This window comes from Pantherophis guttatus, chromosome 8 (assembly GCF_059756535.1).
Source record: "Pantherophis guttatus breed Tessera chromosome 8, ASM5975653v1, whole genome shotgun sequence".
In the NCBI taxonomy this organism is placed as follows: domain Eukaryota; kingdom Metazoa; phylum Chordata; class Lepidosauria; order Squamata; family Colubridae; genus Pantherophis; species Pantherophis guttatus.
The window spans coordinates 72546793-72569731 of NC_142070.1; the positions used below are offsets into that span (position 1 = coordinate 72546793).

The 22939-nt window shown below is 43.8% G+C and overlaps 1 long non-coding RNA gene across 1 annotated transcript in view; it reads left to right on the forward strand.

The window, feature by feature from the left end:
- Positions 1–3659: 3659 nt before the first annotated feature.
- Positions 3660–22939, forward strand: part of LOC148112713 (uncharacterized) — a 41822-nt gene continuing 22542 nt past the window's right edge. The window contains exon 1 of the long non-coding RNA XR_015729068.1: positions 3660–3859. This is a non-coding gene — a long non-coding RNA (uncharacterized LOC148112713). The remainder of the gene's footprint in view (positions 3860–22939) is intronic.

Below are 22939 nucleotides of genomic sequence, written 5' to 3' on the forward strand. Positions count from 1 at the left end.
TTTAAAAGAGTATTTTAGTGGGGAGTTTTAACTCAAGGTTGTGTTCCGGAACATGCTAGATAACATGGTAACATGATCTAATGGGTTAGCAATTTACCATCGGCTAATGAATAAGAACTGATGGATTATGTGCTATCAAGTCAGTGTCAGTCTTAATTATCACATGTTCTGCATAATCATCTGTCTCTAACTTGGTCCTTCAAGTCTTCCAATGGGGCCCCCATCACCACTGTAATTGAAGTAGGGTCTCTGTTTGGGCAGGAGGTTGGACTAGATGACCTACAAGGTCCCTTCCAAGTCCGTTATTCTGAGATTCTTACTCTGAATCCATTCAACATGCTACTCTTTTTTTCCTCCTTTCCTAGCATTAGGGCTTTCTCCAAAGAGTTAGGTCTTCACATAACAGCAAAACAGAATTGGAAGGGACCTTGGAGGTCTTGTAGTCTAACCCCACGCCCAAGCAGATCCAACACCATTTCTCACAGATAGCAGTTCAATCTCTTCTTGAAAGCTTCCAGTGATGAAGCTCCCACAACTTCCCAAGGCAACTTCTGTTCCACTGGTTGATTGTTCTCACTGTCAGAAAACCTCTCCTTATTTCTAGGTTGAATCTCTCCTTGGTCAGTTTCCATCCATTATTCCTTGTCTGGCCTTCAGGTGCTTTGAAAAATAGCTTGACCGCCTCCTCTCTGTAGCAGCCCCTCAAGTATTGGAAGACGGCTACCATGTCTCCCCTGATCCTTCTCTTCACTAGACTAGCCATGCCCAGTTCCTGCAGCTGTTCTTCATATGTTTTAGCTTCCAGTCCCTTAATCATCTTGGTTGCTCTTCTCTGCACTCTTTCTAGAGTCTCAACATCTTTTTTATAGTGTCCCCTAATATAGCATTTCTGTCAAGCTTCAAAAGATGTCTTGCTGTTGCAACTATTTTCATATCTCAGCTTGCTAATGAACTATGAGGAGAGTGAAGGGAGGGATAGAACATGGGCCAGACATTGAGATGTTGGCGTGAGAACCAAGGAAAACTTGGCAGGTGTTTACAAAAGCCAAAAGGATATTTTACAATATCCGGAAACTGTATTGGACAATGTGACCTGAGCTAATTGGGGTGCTTATCTTGGTCTCTTATCCGCCGTTCTCAATTCAGAACACCTTCCAACTCTGTATCTGTAACCATCACTCCACCAGCTGGGGTAGGTTTCAAAACCTGCTGCTACCAGTTCGCAGAAGCGTCCGGGTGGGTGGGCGGAGCCTCCTACCGCTGCTGCTGCTACCAGTTCGCCCGATCTGGAGCGAAATGATAGCAACCCACCACTGGCCATCAGGGCTCTGGATGAAGAGTGTTTTCACTTGCCGGGATTATTATTCACCAATTCCAAGTCCTCTCCAGTAGTGGTGTGCAAAGACAACAACAATGAGCCGAGGTGGCACAGTGGTTAGGGTGCAGTACTGCAGCTACTTCAGCTGACTGCTAGTTCAGCAGATCAGCGGATCAAATCTCACCGGCTCAAGGTTGACTCAGCCTTCCCTCCTTCCGAGGTGGGTAAAATGAGGACCCAGATTGTTGGGGGGCAATATGCTATTTAGTATACTGTCTTTGGTGTAAGCCGCCCAGAGTCCTCGGAGAGTGGGCGGCATAGAAATATGAATAATAAAATAAATAAAATAAAATAAATAACTAAGGCTTTTCTCTGAGCTGTAATCCAAGAACAGCTGAAGTGTGCTGTTGCTGACAAATCATCACGTTATGCTGATCTCTGAACCTTTGGCATCTCCAGACTCTTCTGGAGTTGACTCACTTGAGCACAGAGGGACTTCATAGTCAAAGTGTGAAAGAGTGCTCTTCAAAGGCAGCAGAGCCAAACTCCTTGGTAACAAAACATTTAGCCACCACAGTAACATAAAGAGGCTTGTTTGCTCGGGGAACCAGAAGGAAGCTTGCGTTGAAGTTCAGGCCTGAGATTATGTCATCTCTTTAAACTTAAGGTGAAGCGTGAGGTATAAGTGCTTTCCTGGAATGCAATTAGGCTGAAGTGCCTCGAAACGGAGTCTCAGCCTCGGAGCGATTTGTCTGACCTCTTGATGTCTTTGAGGGATTTGGGAAGGGCCCTCACTTCCCTCCGGCTAGTTCTAGGATTTCTGAGGCCCAGAAAGAGGAAATAAATTTGGCACTCTGCTTTTTCAACTGCTTCCTGAAGGAGAGAATGCAATTTATCCTTCTCATCTGTTCCACCACTTTCTCTTCTTGGTATCATGATGATGATGATGATGATGATGATTTTGTTGTTTTGCATGCACGCTAAGACAGTGGTGGGATTCAAATAATTTAACAACCGGTTCTCTGCCCTAATAATGGGTGTGGCCATGGTGGGCGTAGCCAGAGGATGTGACAGGCAGAACTTGGCCTCCTACAACCCCCTGGGAGAAAAAACGGGCCATGGGGGAGGGGAACGTGCTACCCCCCCCCATGCCCTGTTTTGGGCCTAGTAGGCTTCCCTGCAGCCTTCTGGGAGCAAAAACGGGCCATGGGGGGGCAGGGCGCCACACACACACATGCCCCATTTTGGGCCCAGTAGGCCCCTCTGAAGCCTTCTGGGAGTGAAAATGGACCACGGGGGGGGCACCACTCCCCCGTGCCTTGTTTTGGGGGCCTCCCTGCACTTACCTGGGTGCCAAAATGAGGCATATGGGGACTCCTGGAAGGGGCGGGGAGGAGCAGGGCCAGCCAGCAATTTAAGTACCGGTTTGCTCGAACCGGCCCAAAGCGGCTGAATCCCACCACTGCACTAAGACCTTCTGGAGACAAATTCCTTGTGTGTCTATCACACTTGGCCATTAAAGTATTATGTTCTATTCTATTCTATTCTGTTCTGTTCTGTTCTGTTCTGTTCTGTTCTGTTCTGTTCTGTTCTACTCTACTCTACTCTACTCTACTCTACTCTACTCTACTCTACTCTACTCTACTCTACTATATTCTGTTCTGTTCTATTCTATTCTATTCTATTCTATTCTATTCTATTCTATTCAATTTTACATTCCATTCCATTCCATTCCATTCTTTATTCCTCTATTCCATTCCATTCCAATGGAATGATTGGGCACCTTGACAATGTGTGATTGTCAAGGTGCCCACTCAAGAGTTAGACAATGGAAGGCAAGCGCCTAAGTAGAAAGGATGGCACGGACCAAGCTCGGTGTGTGTGTGATCTGAAATGTCATTTCAACTGCAGACCAAACTGAATAATAAATAGCAGCTCAACCTTATGATTTTTTTTTTCTTACATTAAGAAGATTGAAAAACCGAATATGAGGACTTGGAAATGGTGGGAGTACAACTTCTGTGCCTGTTGGTAGAGCTACAAAAGTGTTCTCCGCTGGCATGGAGATGCCTCTCATTCTCTCTCTCTCTCTCATTCTCTCATTCTCGATTCCTATGACGCATTCTCCAACCTGTCATTCTGGCACTATTTCTCCGGCGAGAACATTTGTTTCTTTGCCTGCTTTTAGGATGATTCTCTCTGAAGCATTTTCAGCTCCCATGTGCTGCTTGGAGAAAGTTTTTTTTCCCCAGTCTGTGGAATTTTAACTGCCTGGTAGGAACCGTTTCTCCGATGAACACGACTGGAGGGACAGAATTGCCTTGAGAAAAAGTTGTCCCTGAGTGCTGAGAAGGGACTAACACAATGAAAACACGATTCTTAGTGCGATTGGGACTTAGTGCGATTGGAACCGGTTCAGACCGGTTCACAAGAACCGGTAGTAAAACCAGCGGGAGGCTCCGCCCACTGACCCAGACGTCATCATAGGCGATCTGCGCATGCGCACATGTGCGAGCGAAGTGAGTAGAACTGGAAGTAAAGGTAAGTAGAACCCACCCCTGGATTGAGGGACAAGAAGGGAAGGAGAGAGAAATGTGAAAAAAAGAACTTAGAATATGGAGAAGCCGAGTTCAAAATATATTCAACCACGCAGCTGATTTACCTGAAATATTTTAATTGCACAGAAACAACTGGATCAGAAACAAATGCAGCTGCCAAATACAATACAGCCTATCGTAATACAAATATAATACCTTTTTTCATGTATGGTGGCTTTGCCCAGAAATCAAAACATACGGGATCAAAATACAAAAATGGTTAAATGAAATTACACATTGCCAAATAGAATTGAAGCCTGAACTGTTTCTTCTGGGGATCATTAAGGAAAAATATCCTAAAAAGATTAAATATTTGATCATTCATATTATTACAGCAGCGAGAATTGTACTCGCACAAGCCTGGAAAATGTCCACTACACCGACAGATTGTGTAATAATCCGGAAAATTTTTGAGTGTGCAGGAATGGATAAACTTACTATAGAATTAAATAACAAGGAAGACTCAGAATATTACTCAACCTGGGGAAAACTGGTATCAATGGACAGAAAATAAAAATAGGAAATATATAGATCAAAATAAGACATAAATTGTGTTTATATATATATTTGATCAGGAAGGAATATCTGAGAATATATGAATAGAGTTAAGATTTGTGCACCGTTGGAACGACGTTGAATTGTACAACTATCGTATTTTTGTTACAGATGTATTTGTATTAGTATTTTAATATTTTAAATTTTAATAAAGGTTTTTTTGAAAATTAAAAACAAAAAGCAAAAAACAAATACCATACAAAAATACAAACACAGCAGCCAAAACAAATACAGGGGGAAAGAAAGGAATCGCTTTGCAAAAGATCATAAATTCCTATAATGTTTCTATCACTTTCTGCTTCTTCCACAGTTGGGATACTCCTGTGGTGTTTGCCTACAGATCATGTATTACCGTAAATGCCACAGATGCAGTAGCTTCTTCTGTCTCATGTAGAAAGTTGTTGCCGAATACCAGTAGCAGTTCTGTTTCTGGAACTCAAAATTTACATGGATGTCCAAGTACATAAGAATAAAGAAGATTTATTTGTTTAGAGTATGGTCCGTATCACACACAGACTAGCAACATATATCAACATTTCATTAAGTAGAAAAGATGGAGTATTGTAGATTTAAGCAACCTGGGTAAGATGAATAGCATTTTATGAATCTGATTCTCTATATGCATACTATCCCAAGATTTAAATCCTAAGATTCTTTTTCTGATGGCCTGATTGTAGTCCAGTTCTCATGCTGCCTTTCTGTTGGCATCTGGTTGGTATCTACATGTTGTCCTGCTTGATGGAATGGAACAACTCAAATTGGCCAACTCGTCATGGCCAACTCACCATGGCCAACTCACCATGGCTAACTCACCATGGCTAACTCCATGGCCAACTCACCACGGCCAACTCACCATGGCCAACTCACCATGGCCAACTCACCATGGCCAACTCACTATGGCCAATTCACCATGGCCAACTCACCATGGCTAACTCACCATGGCTAACTCCATGGCCAACTCACCACAGCCAACTCACCACGGCCAACTCACCATGGCTAACTCACCATGGCTAACTCACCATGGCCAACTCACTATGGCCAGCTCACCATGGCTAAGTCCATGGCCAACTCACCATGGCTAACTCACCATGGCCAACTCACCATGGCTAAGTCCATGGCGAACTCACCATGGCTAACTCACCATGGCTAAGTCCATGGCCAACTCACCATGGCTAACTCCATGGCCAACTCACCATGGCCAACTCACTATGGCCAACTCACCATGGCCAACTCATCATGGCCAATTCACCATGGCCAATTCACCATGGCCAACTCACCATGGCCAACTCACCATGGCTAAATCCATGGCGAACTCACCATGGCTAACTCACCATGGCCAACTCACCACGGCCAACTCACTATGGCCAACTCACCATGGCCAACTCATCATGGCCAATTCACCATGGCCAATTCACCATGGCCAACTCACCATGGCTAAGTCCATGGCGAACTCACCATGGCTAACTCACCATGGCCAACTCACCACGGCCAACTCACTATGGCCAACTCACCATGGCCAACTCATCACGGCCAACTCACCATGGCCAACTGACCATGGCCAACTGACCATGGCCAATTCACTATGGCTAAGTCACCATGGGACAACTCACCATGGATAATTCAATAATTCACTTATTTAAAATAATTTAAAACTTATTTTAATTGTTGTCATTCACGTTTCATTGTGTCCCTCCTTTTTCCTTCTTTCTTTAATGATTCTGTTCCACCATTTGTTTGATATTAGTGTAACTCTTCTCCTGTGGAGGAGTTGTCTTGCGTCAAGACGGCAGGGGCGAGTTGTCCCATGGTAAGTGGGCCGTAGTAGTGAGTTGGCAATGGCAAATTGGCCGTGGTGAGTTGTCCTATAGATACCCTGCCTGATGCATGGTCACCTTCCACTGTCAGGTCCAGCTTCCCCAGAACTGAAGATTTGTTCTCTTATGACATTGGGCCTTTAAAGAAAAAAGAATAAGCTGCAACCAGACATAAATAAAGAGCCGAGGTGGCACAGTGGTTAGAGTGCAGTACTGCAGCTACTTCAGCTGACTGGCAGTTCAGCAGATCAGCAGATCTCCGGTTGACTCAGCCTTCCATCCTTCCGAGGTGGGTAAAATGAGGACCCAGATTGTTGGGGGCAATATGCTATTTAGTATACTGTAAGCCGCCCAGAGTCCTTGGAGAGTGGGCGGCATAGAAATATGAATAATAAAATAAATAGACTAATAAATAAATGATGCAGTTGTAGGAACAAGCATACAATTCCAGGTGTTTTGATGCAGTATAAAATTTACTTCCGGATTTTCAGATTAACCAAAAGCAGTGATACTGCTCCAAAACACCCAATAGATGAATAGAATAGAATAGAATAGAATAGAATAGAGTAAAGTAGAGTAGAGTAGAGTAGAATAGAATAGAATAGAATAGAATAGAATAGAATAGAATAGAATAGAATAGAATAGAATAGAATAGAATAGAATTCTTTATTGGCCAAATGTGATTGGACACACAAGGAATTTGTCTCTGGTGCATATGCTCTCAGTGTACATAAAAGAAAAGATACGTTCGTCAAGAATCATAAGGTACAACACTTCATGATAGTCATAGAATAGAATAGAATAGAATAGAATAGAATAGAATAGAATAGAATAGAATAGAATAGAATTCTTTATTGGCCAAATGTGATTGGACACACAAGGAATTTGTCTCCGGTTCATATGCTCTCAGTGTACATAAAAGAAAAGATATGTTCATCAAGAATCATAAGGTACAACACTTCATGATAGCCATAGGGTACAAATAAGCAATCAAATCATACTAGGAAATAATCAGTTTTAATATAAATCGTAAGGATACAAGCAACAAAGTTACAGTCATGCAGTCACAAGTGGGAGGAGATGGGTGTTAGGAACAATGAGAAGACTAATAGTAATAGCAATGCAGCCTTAGTGAATAGTTTGACAGTGTTGAGGGAATTATTTGTTTAGCAGAGTGAGCATAAGAAACCTCATTGATGTTTTACTGTTTCCTGAAAATATTTTGAGGTGCCAATAACTCTTTGAGAACTGACATTGCATTAACAAAGATCTGATTCAGTACAAGCAGTTTCTCATGTTCATTTTTTGGGGAGGGGGAAAAGCAAACAAATCATGTGAAGTTTTCAAATTGAGGCAAAGGAGTGGCATTATCCAAAAACGCCCAATAGCACGCACACAGGAAATGCGGTGTGTAAATGTGTTTGCATCTGTTGTATCGGCACACGCTGTGATCTCAACCTTATTGCAGAGTTTTCTGGAAACGTTCTTGGGGATCCCAATGTCTAGGTATGGGGTGGCCTTCGCAGAGTTTACAGTGGGGAAAGAAGAATTAACGTTTTCCTCCAAGTGTAATTGATTCTTTCCTGCTCTCTTAAAACTCCTCCCTGAGACATTAAAAAGTTATTCTTTATAACAAGAGCAGGAGATTTTGAGAAGAAAGGGGGATCCTGTCTAACTGTGAACTCCCTACCTCTCCGTCTCTGCTATAATGCTGTGAAAGGATAGAATAACAGAGTTGGAAGGGACCTTGGAGGTCTTCTAATCCAAGCCCCTGCTCAAACAGGAGACCCTGTACCACGTCAGACAAATGTTTGTCCAAACTCTTCTTAAAAACCTCCGGTGTTGGAACATTCACAACAGTAGTGGGTTCCTCCTGGTTCGGCCCGGTTCGGCCAAGCCGGTAGTGGTGACGATATGACATCACCTAATCGGTTCTCTTTGTTCGGGAGCTGGGCCCTCCCGCCCCCGCCCCCCATGTTATTCTTCCCTTTTATTTGGCCCCACCCCCAATCTATTCGCTGCCTCCCGAGTCCCAGCTGATCGGCTAGAAGGAAAAAAACTGTTTAAACTCTTGCCGCGGGGCTTCAAAGGGCCGCCCTACAGCTGATCAGTGTTAAAAGGCAGTGTGGTGGTAGACCGGTGCCTCCAAAAACAAATGAGTAGACCAGTACAGCTCTGGAATCAGTTAAAAGCCTAGTAGACCAGTACCTCTGCTAAATCCTAAAGAATTCTCACATGACCATCAAACCACGCCCACAAAATAAGCCACGCCCACAGAACCGGTAGTAAAAAAATTTAGAACCCACCCCTGATTCACAATCTCTGGAGCCAAGTGGTTCCACTGGTTAATTGTTCCCCAACAATTCCCCAACTTACGCCTTTCAGGGTGTGTTGGGACTAAAATTTCTGGAATCCTTCCATGGCCTTTGTCTAAGAGTCCTGGTGTTGACAGAATAACAGAACAGAATAATACAGTTAGAAGGGATCTTAAAGGTCTTCTAGTCCAACCCCCTGAACAAGCAGGAGACCCTATACCAGGCGAACCTTTTCGGCACCGAGTGCCAAAATGAGAGCGCACATGCACACGCGTGGATGTGACTGCTCAGCAGTCATCTGATCTTTCTGTTTTTGGCCCACATGTGCATGTGAAGCCCAGCTGGTCATGAAACTGGAACCTCAGCTTCCTGGTGCGCGCATGCATGCCAGGGAGCTGCTCTTCCGGTTTCCAGCACTCCTGCCCGCATGAAGAACAGCTGACCAGTGCATATGTGCATGCCGGAACCCAGAAGAGCAACAGCGACAGCTGGTGTGTCCGGAGAGATGGCTCTGCGTGCCACTTCTGGCACGCGTGTCATAGGTTCGCCATCATGGCCCTATACCATTTCAGACAAGTAGTTGTTCAGTCTCTTTTTAAAAGTCTCGGTGAGGGAGTACCCACAACTTCTGAGGGCAATTGGTTAATTGTTCTCACTGTCAGGAAAGTTCTAGCTTCAGGGGTGAAATCCAGCAGGTTCTGACAGGTTCTGGAGAACCGGTAGCGGAAATTTTGAGCAGTTCGGAGAACCAGCAAATACCATTTCTGGCTGGCCCCAGAGTGGGGTGGAAATGGAGATTTTGCAGTATCATTCTCCTGCCACACCCACCAAGCCACGCCCACAGAACCAGTAGTAAAAAATTTGGATTTCACCACTGTCTAGGTTGTTTCTGTCCGTAATTAGTTTCCACCCATTGCTTCTTGTCCTGCCTTTAGGTGCTTTGGAGAACCGGTTCAGTGACATCATATTGTCACCGCTACCGCTTCGGCAGAACTGGGCCGAACCGGGAGGAACCCACCACTGTTCTAGTCAGGGGTGGGTTCTACTTACCTTTACTACCGGTTCGCAGCGGGGATGCGCAGAAGCATTTTGATGACGTTGGGATTGGTGGGCGGAGCCTCCCGCTGGTTTTACTATTGGTTCTATAGAACCAGTGCGAACTGGGGGCAACCCACCACTGCCCCTAGTCCTTCTTTTCATATCCAATTCCTGCAACCATTCTTCCTATGTTTTAGCTTCCAGCCTCCTAAATCATCTTTGTTCCTCCCAGGCTTTGCACGCGCTCTTCCATGGCAGAGTCTCACATTGTTCTGCCCCAGCTACGGAACCCAAGAAATGTAGCACACACAAAACTCCGAACAACTCCGTTTACTACAAACAGTCTTTTTCAAATGCAGGCTATTACTAAAAATGTCCTTAACAGCCTGCCAGAAATTCCAATGATTAGATAAAGGCTTACAAGAGTTGGCAATGAGCCCAGAAACCAGGTTTGCAAGGAAAATTCACTCTCAAATGCTCAACGAACGACCGGACGAACATACGTTGTTTCCTGCAACGTTTGCCAGCTGTGTGCAAACTTAAATAGGCTAAGGGAGTGGCCAATTATCCTCAAGCCTTACTCTCAAGGAGGCCTCCTCCTAAGTAACCACTCCTACCTTTTGGCAGCTCTGCGTGCTCGTGCATTGAGTGAATGCTCGTGCATTCACTCGAAGGAGCCTCTGGAGGATCTGAAGGCCCTGGCTGAATCTCTGCCTCTGGCACCACAGCCTCCACGCTGTCCGACTCGAGCACCGGCTGCACAGGCTGCTGGCGCGACACCACACCAGCCTCCTCCTCATCAGGATCAGCTACAATCCACGCAGGCTGCTGGTGGGCCACAACACACATGTACAACTAACAGCACTCTAACTTCTGCAGCACACAAAAGCTGTGAATGCGTAAAAGTCTCAAATCAGAAAAAAATGGGGTGGGGGAATACCCATGTTTTTAAAAAAGAGAATAGATGGAACATGCATGATGTCTTACACGGCTAAGGCAACTGTCATTCTGAGATGACGTGATCTACACAATCATGGTTCAGAACCCTGTAGCTAGGCTTAAGTGAACACTCCTGATGTAGGAAAAGAGAGGTTTTAGACACAATATGATTCCTTGTTTGGCTCTGCTTGAAGTTATGAACAATTATAGAATCGTAATTCATATTGAGTAGAAGAGAATCATTAATTATATGATTGTGATTATAATGTGATTATAATGTATAATGTTCACAATTATAGAAATTACGAACAATTACAGAATCGTAATTCATACTGAATAGAACAGAATCGTAATTATAGAATCAATTGTGGAACTGTAATTCATATTGAAAACAAGCATTATCGATGACTGAGGTTCATATTCCTGTCTGGAATATGAACTTTATTGACATGCCTAGTCAAAATTATTTTTTTTTTAAAAAAAAATCCAAAATGGTTATTAATGCCCTGGTTGAAGTTACATATTGGAAATATAATTTAACAGTAAATAAATTATGGCTGCAACCCTTTATGGTATTTACCTGGAATTAGGTTTAGTTAAATGTATTTATCTTATATTTTCAGCTAGATGTCAGCACTTCAACCTGAATTTACTCTAGTGCTGACATAAGAAGGAGAAGAGGGGGCAGCTGGCAAGAGGACGCTTGACTTCTCACCTACTTATTTTCCCTGGAGATAATGTTTCCGAGGAGATGAGATGGGAGGGGGGACATTCCTGGGAGCTGAAGTGGAAGATATGGGGAGAGTGATTTGGGAAGAGGGCCAATGAGACGCAGAGAATTGGGGAACGGAAAGGGAAGGTTTTGGGGTCAGGAAGTCAGTGTTGGCTCGGGAGATTTACTCCTGAGAGGACTACGCAGGATTGTGCTGTATGCAGTGGTGGGATTCAGCCAGTTCGCACTTATTCAGAAGAACCAGTTGCTATCTTTCCACTTTACAGGGCTAATCCTGTAAGGAAGGCAGGAAGGAAACATTCTGGTGTTGTTTCTAGCCCAATCTTTATTGCCCTGCTTACAGAAATTGCCTCTCTGGTTAACCCTTATTACATTGTAACAGCTAAGGTGAAGCGCCCATCGCCGTGAGTGACGTTGAGTAGGCCATACCCACATCAGTGGTGGGTTTCAAATTTTTTTTACTACCGGTTTTGTGGGTGTGGCTTGGTGGGCGTGGCAGGGGAAGGTTACTGTAAAATCTCCATTCTCACCCCACTCCATTACTACAAAATCCCCATTGCCTCCCGATCAGCTGGGACTTGGAAAACAGAGAATAGATGGGTGCAGGGCCAGTCAGAATTTTTACTACCGGTTCTCCGAACTACTCAAAATTTCTGCTACCGGTTCTCCAGAACTCGTCAGAACCTGCTGAAACCCACCTCTGACCCACATGGTCACATGACCACCAAGCCGAGCCTACACAGCTGGTCATTAGGGCAGAGAACCGGTTGTTAAATTATTTGAATCCCACCACTGGCTGTATGTTTTGCAAATGAAAAAAAATATTGTGAAGTAGACAGTGACAATTTTTTTGTCTTTTTTTTTTAAAGGAAAAAAATAATAATCCACCTTTTAGCTAGGAAAAAAATAGATCTTCCTCAACAGTTTCTCATTTTTCACGATGACGGCCAAGAAATGAATTGAGAATAAAGCAATGTCAGTGACAAGTTAACCACTGTTTTTCAAAAAAACCTGAACATGTCTATGTATTCAAATATCTGGGAAACAAAATCATCAAAGATGGGAGAGCCAGAAGAGTGTACAAGAGAAACAGCTACTGACCTGAGGGGGGGGGGGGAATCAAAGTTCAGCCATGAAAAATAAATCCATGCTAATGTATTTGTAACTGATATGCTTGCTTAGCTTGAATAGGCACAGTAAAAGCGAGCAGATGCAAATGTCGCAGCTAGGAAAACATGCATGAGTTACTGGACATAAAAGAAAACCAATAATGGAAGTTGAGGCTGAAGAGAGAGGAGAACTTCTGGGACATCTGGAGAGAAGAGATTATCAAATATATAAAGCACTTTCCACTTCCCTGTGGACTAATTCAACGCATGATGCACAGAGCAGGGGCGGGTTCTATTTACCTTTACTACCAGTTTGCAACGGGAAGCTTCTGCACATGCGCAGATCGCCGATGATGACATCCGGGGCGGTGGGCGGGGCCTCCCATGTGCGCCGACAGAGAGGGCTCTGTGTGCCACCTCTGGCACACATGCCATAGGTTCACCATCACGGATATAGAATATTCTTTATTGGCCAAGTGTGATTGGACACACAAGGAATTTGTCTCTAGTGGACAAAGTCTCAATGCACATACAATCAACAAAGTAATATACCGTATTTTTCAGAGTATAAGATGCACCTTCCGCCCCTTAAAAGGGGGTGAAAATTTAGGTGCGTCTTATACACCAAATGTAGCCCCACCCACCCACTGGCCCCCACCCTTTGGCCCCTGCCTCCCAGAAGTTTACCTCCTTGCAGCAAGCAGCAAGAAGAAACAGCCCATTTCAGCTTCAGCACAGCCTAATTAGCACAAGTTGATTGGATCGGCCTCCCGACTCTCAGCTGTTTTGCTCTCAGCTGTTTTGCACAGGCCTCTGCTGCTTGCTGCAACAAGGTAAATTGCTGGGACCAGATTTTTTTTTTCCCCTTGTGCTAATCAAGCTATGCTGAAAACGAAAATGAAAGTAAAGCAGGCTGTTTGCTGTTTGCTGCAATGAGGCAAAATTGGAGAATAGGAAAAATGAGAAAGAGGAATAAAGGACAGAGGGGAGAAAAAATGTTGAGGATCAAAGTACAATCTAGACGAAAGAAAAAATGATGTAAAATAAATTGTTGAATAAGATAAATTTAAAATATGTGTGAATAGATGTAAATAGTAAGAAAGGATCACTTCAAAGTAGCTGTAGGGATTGCAGGAGGGAGTAGCAGCTGAAAACGAAGCTAGAGAGCCCGTTTTCGCTGGCAGAGCTCTCGGTCCACCACAGGGAGGTGTGGGAGAGCCGCGGCAGAGGCACCATAGGCCGGTCCTTTGCTGTTTCCAGGACAACCCTGCAAGTCAGATCCGGCCCATGGGCCTTGAGTTTGACCTCTAAGTGGAAGAGTCATCCCATTCAGATCCAAAGGTGGAGAACTTCTGGCACTGGAGTAACCATGCGCCTATAACCACTTGGTCTTGTCACGCACCCAATCCAGACCTGAATAGCTTCCAGGCAAGGAGACAAGGTCTCAGCCACAACTCTTAGCGAAGCAGAAATTGAGATATCGAGTTGGATTTCATCAACGTACAGGCCTCCGTGTCAATGAATGACCTCATTCAGTAGTTTTGTGTAAATATTAGACAGGAAGAGCAAGAACTGAGTCCTGAGGCAGTTTGAATCTCTCCCAGCTAATGGATGACTGAACCACCCTGTAGGAAGGAGGAGAAGCACCACATCCTGTTCCTTCCAGTCCTGTAGAAGAATACCAGCATTATTGGTATCAAAAGCTTCTGCGAGCAAAGAAAATCAGCTACTCAGTTGGTTTTCATGGCTAAGGTGGGACTAGAACTCGCTTTCTATCCTGGTGCTGTAACCACTAGACCAAACTGTCTCTAAAGTAAAATAAAGTATCAGTAAATAGTAAGATGAAATCATAAAAAAGAAAGAATATTTGAGGTAAGAAGGCTAAAATAAGATAAAGCCAGAGCTACAATAGCAATAGCAATAGAAACTTGGCTCATATACTCTCTGGGCAGTTTAGAAAGTCAGCATATTGCCCCCAACAATCTGGGTCCTCATTTTAGTGACCTCGCAAGGATGGAAGGCTGGGTCAGCCTTGGGCCAGTCAGGATCGAACTCCAGGTTGTGGGCAGAATTACCATATTTTTTGGAGTATAAGACACACCTTTCCCCCCCCTAAAAGGGGGTGAAAAATTGGGTGTGTCTTATACACCGAATGTAGCCCCGCCCACCCACTGTTCCCCACCCTTTGGCCTCTGCCTCCCAGCAATTTACCTCCTTGCAGCAATCAGTAAGAGGAAACAGCCCATTTCAGCTTCAGCACAGCCTAATTAGCACAAGTTGATAGTCCCATGGATTGGCCTCTCGACTCTTAGCTGTTTCAGGCTGCAGGGATTGCCATTGCCTATTGTTGCGTGAGCCTCTGCTGTTTGCTGCAAGGAGGTAAATTGCTGGGAGGAGATTTTTTTTTCCCTTGTGCTAATCAAGCTATGCTGAAAATGAAGATGAAAGTAAAGCAGGCTATTTGCTGTTTGCTGCAGCGAGGCAAAATTGCTCAGAGGCAGAGGCAGATTTCTTTTTCTTGTTTTCCTCACCAAAAAAGGTAGGTGCGTCTTATAGTCCGGAGCGTCTTATACTCCGAAAAATACGGTAGCTTGCAAAACTGCACTTTAGCCACTGTACCACTAGGGCTCAAAGAAGGAATAAGGAACAATAAGAACTTATATACACTGCTCAAAAAAATAAGGGGAACACAAGCAGAAGACATCCGAGATCTGAATGAATGAATAGCCTTATTAAATACTTTGTTCGTTACATACCGTAGTTTTGTGTTCCCTTTAGTTGTTTGAGCAGTGTATAAACTACTGTATGTAAAGAACAAAGTATTTAATATGGCTATTTCATTCATTCAGATCTCGGATGTCTTCTGCTTGTGTTCCCTTTATTTTTTTGAACAGTATATTTCTTTCTAAGAAATTTCTAAGAATTCTTTCTAAGGATCTGAAGGCTGAACCATATGATGAATGGTTGAGGGAATTAGGTATGTCTAGCCAATTGAAGAGAGGGCTTGGAGGCACCCGGAGGTTCCAACTGGTCCAAAATGCAGCCGCGCGGGCGCGGCATGGCGCTCCCATGTAACACCTCTCCTGCGCGAGCTGCACTGGCTCCCAGTGGTCTTCCGGGTGTGCTTTAAGGTATTGGTTCTCACCTTTAAAGTGCTCCATGGCTTAGGGCCAGGGTACCTACGAGACCGCCTGCTGCTACCGATAACCTCCCACCAGCCAATACGCTCTCACAGAGAGGGCCTCCTCAGGGTGCCGTTGGTCAAGCAATGTCGGCTGGCGGCCCCCAGGGGGAGAGCCTTCTCTGTGGGGGCACCCGCCCTGTGGAATGAGCTACCTCCTGGAATACGACTGATCCCAGACCTCCGTACTTTCCGTAAGGCCCTGAAGACTTGTTTATTCCAGCAAGCCGGCCTAGCCTAAATGGTTTTTAATGGGAATTTTTAAATTTTATAGACTTGGGGTTTTAAATTGGGAGGCCGATTGATTTAATTTATTTTAGCTATCTTAACTTTTGTATTGTATGTATTTTAATTTTGGCTGTCCACCGTCCTGAGTCCCTTTTGGGAGAAGGGCGGTATACAAATTCTATTTAAAAAAAACAACTGTCTTCCGGTACTTGGGTCGGCTGTCCCAAAGAAGAGGGGATTGACTTATTCTCTAAGGCCATGATGGCGAACCTATGGCACACGTGCCACAGGTGGCACGCGGAGCCATATCTGTGGGCACGTGATGGTTGCCCTGGCTCAGCTCCAGCGCACATGCACATGCAGGCCAGCTGATTTTCGGGCCTTCCAGGCCCACCAGAAGTTGGGAAATGGGCCATTTCTGGCCTCCAGAGGGCCTCTGGGGGGGGGGGGGTTGGGGAAGGCTGTTTTTGCCCTCCCCAGGCTCCTAGAAAGGCTCTCCCAGGCTCCTAGAAAGGCTCTGGAGCCTGGGGAGGGTGAAAAACAGGCCTTCCGGTCCCACTGTGCCATCGCGTGCCAATAGCAGGGAGAGCGCGGGGGGGGGGTGTCGCACGCACATGCACGGTAGGGCAGGGTGCACTGAATTATGGGTGTGGGCACATGCACGCGCGACACCCCTGCGCTCCTCCCGCTTTTGACACGCGATGGCAAAAAGGTTAGCCATCACTGCTCTAAGGCACCAAAGGGCAGGACAAGAAGTTATGGGTGGAAGCTTGTTATTTATTTGTTTGTTTGTTTGTTTGTTTGTCAAGCATATATAAGAGAACAGATAAAAGTATAAATACATGAAGTGAATACATGAAATGGATACGAATAAAAGGGAAACAGCAGAACAGAGACGGTAAGCATATTGTTACACTTATGCATGCCCCTTACAGACCGCTTAGGAATGGGGTGAGGTCTACAGTAGACAGTCTAAGGTTAAAGTTATGGGGGTTTGGGGATGTAACCAGAGAGTGAGGTAGTGCATTCCAGGCATTGACCACTCTGTAGCTGAAGTCGTATTTTCTGTAATCGAGTTTGGAGCGGTTCACTTTAAGTTTGTATCTATTGTGTGCTCGTATATTGCTGTGGTTGAAGCTGAAGTAGTCATTGACAGGTAGGACGTTGTAGCAGATAATTTTATGTACTACACTTAGGTCAGACCGAAGGCGGCGTAGTTCTAAGTTGTCTAAGCCCAAAATTTCAAGGCCTGGTGGCATAAGATATTCTGTTGTGAGCAGAGGAGTGGAGGACTCTTGTCATGAAATATCTTTGGACACTCTCAATTGTATTAATATCCGATATGCAGTGCGTGTTTCAGACAGATAAGCTGTATTCGAGAATTGGTCTAGCAAATGTTTTGTATGCTCTAGTTAGCGGTACAATATTACCAGAGAAGAAACTAGGCACGATTAGGTTAACAAGGGAAAGCCAGAAATAAGGAGAAATTTTCTAACAGTGAGAACAATTAATCAATGGAATAGCTTCCTTCCTGGAGTTGTGGTACTCCATCACTGGAGGTTTTCAAAAAAAAAAAAAAAAATAGACTGGGCAGCCATTTGATTGGGATAGTATAAGGTCTCCAGCCTTGAGCAGGGTGTTGGACTAGATAGCCTCTAAAGTCCCTTCCATCCCGATGATTCTATGTTCTAAGTTAAATGACAGCAGAACAAAAATAGCAACTTGATTGTATTTTCTAGTAGGACTACCGGTTTCTGTGACGGCTTTGTTCCCTGTTCCATCCGTCTGGTAAACTCGCAAGAGTAGTTTCTCTCGCCATGTACATGTGTACATCTGAAATAGACTGTGTTGTTTCTCTGAGTCGTAATATATGTGGGTAAGACACAATTTTGTATTTATTTTGTCATGTTTACGTAGCGTCTATTGGAGGTGGTGACCCTTTGAGAGCCGTACGCAACGAAATTTCAGTTTAATGTATGCTGATTAGTATACATTCAAAGTGACAATAAAGTTACTCTATTCTTCCCCCCCCTCCTTGTCTTTCCCCCTATAGAGATCTATATATTTTGATTATATCTTTACTTTTTTACATTTCTATATTCATATTATATACCTATAAACATTATTTATATACATATTTACATTTTTATTCTTTTCTTCTTGTATTTATGTTTCTTTATTGATGGTGTTAAGCCAATTATACCATTTGTTCCCTATTCTGTAGTAGTCTGTCTCTTCTTTTTCTTTGATTTCTTTTGTTAATCTGTCCATTTCAGCACATTCTAAGATTTTATCTATTAGTTCTTCTTCGGTTGGGATTTTTTCCTGTTTCCAGTTTTTTGCATATATTATTCGTGCTGCAGTTAACATATGTATCATCAAATATGTTATTTCTTTGGGGTATGGTTTTGTAAAGATTCCTAACAGGAATGTTTCTGGTTTCTTTTCTATTTGCAGTTTTGTTATTTGAATAGGAGGAGGGGAGAAAAAAAGTATTAGATTAAGAAAAAGGGGAAGAAATATAAAGTTTCAGATGGAAAACCACTATGAAACAATGCTTAAAAAGGATAAGCTATTTTTATTTATATGTTGTATGTTGTGTAAATGTCTAATTTGTGTTTTAATAAAATTTATAAATTTTTAATAAAAAAGTTATTCTATTCTATTCTATTCTATTCTATTCTATTCTATTCTATTCTATTCTATTCTATTCTATTCTATTCTATTCTATTCCATTCCATTCCATTCCATTCCATTCCATTCTATTGCCAATAGTTGGGAACACTTTTGCAAGAAGATAATTCAATTTTTCAAGGTCCAAGCCCTAGAGTCCCCAGAACAACAATTATGGCCCTAATGTCGTCGGTGAATGATACAATGGATAACAGCAATAGCAATAGCACTTAGATTCATATACCGCTTCATAATGCTTAACCACACTCTCTAAGAGATTTACAGAGCCTGCATATGCTCCCAACAATCATTTCACTGAACCTCGGAAGGCTAACCTTGAGTCCATCAGGATCAAACTCCAGACTGTGTTAGGAGAATATTAGTGTGATGATATGTAAATGGTCATTCACAAGAGTTGAATAAGAATTGTTAAAACCCAATAAAGCTCAAATTAAAAAAATAAACAAACAAACTCCAGACTGTGGGCAGAGTCAACCTCTGCAATATTTTATTCTAACTGCTGCGTCCACCATAATGTCCTCTACTTAACCAACATCTCAAGGATAGAGATGTTGTTCAACAGGGTACTTACAGAACCTGCCATCGAGATGTGCTGAATACATGATTTGCCGGCATAGGAATATAACAGAGATGGCTAACCTTTTTGCCGTCGCATGCCAAAAGCGGGGGAAATGGGGGGGGGATTGCGCGTGCGTGTGCCCACACCCATAATTCTATGTGCCCCATCCCCCCATGCGCACTTGACCTCCCCACCCCTCGCTTTTGGCACGCGATGGCATGATGGGCCCAGTAGGCCCATTTTTTGCCCTCCCCAGGCTCCAGAGGCTTTTAGGAGCCTGGGGAGGGCGATAATGGCCTTCCCCACCCCCACCCCCCAGATGTCAGCACGTCAAGATGCATATATCCTAGTGCTGACATGAGAAGGAGAACGCAAGCGTCTGCAACGGGACGGTTGCCTTTCACCTACTTATTTTAGCTGGAGATAATGTCCCCTAGGAGATGGATGGGAGGGGGGAAATTCTTTGAGTTGGAGCAGTAGATTAGGGGTGAATGATTGGGAAGATGGCCAATGAATGCAGAGGAGTGGGGGAAGGAAGAGGAGGGATTTTGGGTCAGCATCTCAGTGCTGGCTGCCTGGAGTCAGTGTAAAAGTTGCCGTGCTAAATAAAATGGAAGTTTGTTTCAAAAAAGACTTTGTTTGAGATGCAATTTATTTGAAGACGGCCTGAAAACCTGACACCGGAGGCCCTCCGGAGGCCCAGAAACAGCCCATTACCCGACATCCGGAAGGCCTGAAAATCAGCTGGACAGTACGCACATCCATCCTGAACTGAGATAAGGCAATGCTCGCGTGCCCACAGATATGGCTCCGTGTGCCACTGTGGCACCTGTGCCATAGGTTTGCCATCACGGGAATATAACAATCCTTCTTGGTGAGACACTGATAATATTAACCAGATACTTCTAAGAGAGGCTTCTATGTCTTTTTTTTAAAGCTAATGAGGAGGGAATCAATGGTACTCAGGCGGGGTAGAACTGTTATATAAACAAGGAGTAAGTGCACTCAGGCCGGGAAAAGTACAGCCAAGAATTAATTGGCTTGAAAGGACAGAAACAAATGTGTTAACAATTAATCCAGGTGTGTCTAACTTTGGCATCTTTAAGACTAGTGAACTTCAACTCCCAGAATGGCTGGCTGGGGAATTCTAGGAGTCGAAGTCCACAAGTCTTAAAGTTGCCAAGGTTTGGATTTTAAACCCTGGCACTCATACATCCATACTTCTTAATTTCTTTGTTCTGTGGGAGGCAAAATATTCTGCATTTACACGACCCGTTTCTTGCCTACAGTGAAGAATGTACTATATTTTGAGGTATTGGCTACTTAAAGTTTCAGAATGTGGTTTGACTTTCTAGGAAAGTAAAGATTTAAAATCTGAAGTCGGGCATCTAACAGACAAATGGAAGAGGTATCTTCAATTTTTTCCCCACAAAAGGCAGCAAAACCCAGAGAAACATTAAAACGTCAAACAAGTTAGATAAAATCATGTATTTGCCCAGGTGATATAATGGATTGCCCCGACTACAGCTTCTAAATCTTGACACTTTTTAATTATATGCAGCATCAGATGGAGAATGGATAACTGCAAGCTAGTAAACTGGTTTGCGTCTGTCATGTCTATGAAGGAGGCCAGGGAAATGAATGCCCAGCATCAAAATTAGAAACAGGAAGATATTCCTTTTTTCTTGTAAAATGAGCTTTACATTTACAGGAGATAAGTGTCAAGTGAAGTGTCCTGAACCAGTGGTGGGTTGCTCCAGGTTCTGTCCGGTTCTTGCGAACCGGTAGTAAAAGCAGTGGGAGGCTCCGCCCATCCACCCGGATGTCATAAGGTATGATCTGTGCATGCACAGAAGCGTAGGCACTCCCATAGTGAACCGGTAGTAAAGGTAAGTAGAACCCACCCCTGCCCTGAACGTATTCATCAAAGGAAATTAGGGTGTTGTGAGCCCGGCCCCGGAGGCTGATTTATCTTCGCATGCTGATTCGGAGGATGATATGGAGGAGGAGGAAGCTGCCACGAGCTATGTGCCGGAGGGGCCATCTTCACTGGTGAGTCAGCAAGACCTGACAGTTGCTGACATGCCTATGGACCCCAGCCAAATTGAGGAGAAAACAGAGGCCGGTAACGATGAGGGGGAGCCCCTATTGGATGCAAGAGAGAGACGTAGGAGACGTTGTAGAGAACAGCTATTGCCACGTCCCAAGAGGTGTGGTCAGGAGACGTAGGGCCACACCCTACAAAGTATAAAAGGGGTGTGACTGGGCTGGAAAGGCGTGGTGAACAATTTGTTGGCATTTTGGACGCAGTGGAGTTACAACTGTTAGTTTGGAGTTTTTTGACAAGAGTCTGCATTCCTGCATTAGCCTGCTGGCCGTCTGCCAAGACCTTTGGAACATTGCCTGGTAATTATTGGACTGAAATACGCTTTGGAAGAGAACTATTTATTAAAGGGCCAGCTTCAGTCACTCTAGCCTGCGTTTGTTACTGCTGGGCTATTTGAGCCTTTGCAAGGCCACTCGTGGGAGGGGACAGAACATAGGGGATTGATTCTGTTATTTGCATTCATGTGGGTGCGTATGTGTATTTGTGTGTAAAATGACAAAAGCCAAAAGAAGCATTGGAAATAAAAGTTAACGACACCTGCCTGAAACTTTGCCCTCTGTAAAATTTTTTGAAGGAGAATCAGCAGGAGAATCACAAAATTAAAGCGTCGTCTAAAAGCCCTCCACGAAACTACATTGGCACACAAATTCCATTAGGAAAGTCTGAGATGGTGTCATCCTTAAAACAATAACCACAATTGCAAAGCTAAAGTTGACTAGGTCTCAACTTACATAGGGAAGATCCCTCTGAAGATTCAGCTGCATTACTTTTTCTCCCTAGTTGGAACCTACCTTTTACAGTTGTAAAGTAAACCACAGAACCTTGGAATGATATAAAAATACAATAATTCATTTCTCTTTATTCAACGGGACATTTTTTTCCCCTCTCTTAGCTGGGTCATTCATCCCGCAAAACAAAAGGAAAGAATCATATGTATTCACAAAATATCTGCTATCAAGCTACCCTGTTTCCCCGAAAATAAGACATCTCCTGATAATAAGCCCAATCGGGCTTTTGAGAGCTAAAATAAGCCTCCCCCAAAAATAAGCCCTCCCCGAAAATATTTAAACGCAGAGCTGGAAATCAGGTAAGATGGCAAGAGGAGCCCCATCTTGCTCCATGCGTCCCAAAATAATAAGACCTCCCCGAATATAAGACCAAGCGCTTATTTCGGGGTTCAAAAAAATATAAGACAGGGTCTTATTTTCGGGGAAACACAATATCTTTCCTTGATTTTATTCAGACACATGTTAATTCAGCAGACTTCTATGTACAGGTAGTTTAATGGCCATTCAAAGATACAGTGGCACTGAAAAAAAGTGACTTAGTTTTTCACACTTACGACTTTCCCAGCATCCCCCATGATCGCGTGATCAAAATTCAGATCCTTGGCAACTGGTTCATACTTACGACCGTTGTTATGTCTCCAAGATCATGTGATCCCTTTTTGCGACCTTCTGACCAGCCAAGTCAACAGGGAAGCCAGATTCACTTAAGGACCAGTTTACTAACTTATCACCTGCAGTGATTCACTTCACAATTGAGGCAAGAAAGATCAGGGGCAAAATTCACTTAACCAATGTCTCACTGAACAACAGAAATTTGGGGCTCAATTGTGGTTGTAAGCCGAGGACTGCCAGTATTTAACAGTTTTGCGTGAGGTAAAAAACAAAACAAAACCAAAAAAACCAAGCAAGAAGTATAACAAGAGATGTTATCGTTACAAAATTAGAATATTTTTCAGCGATTTAA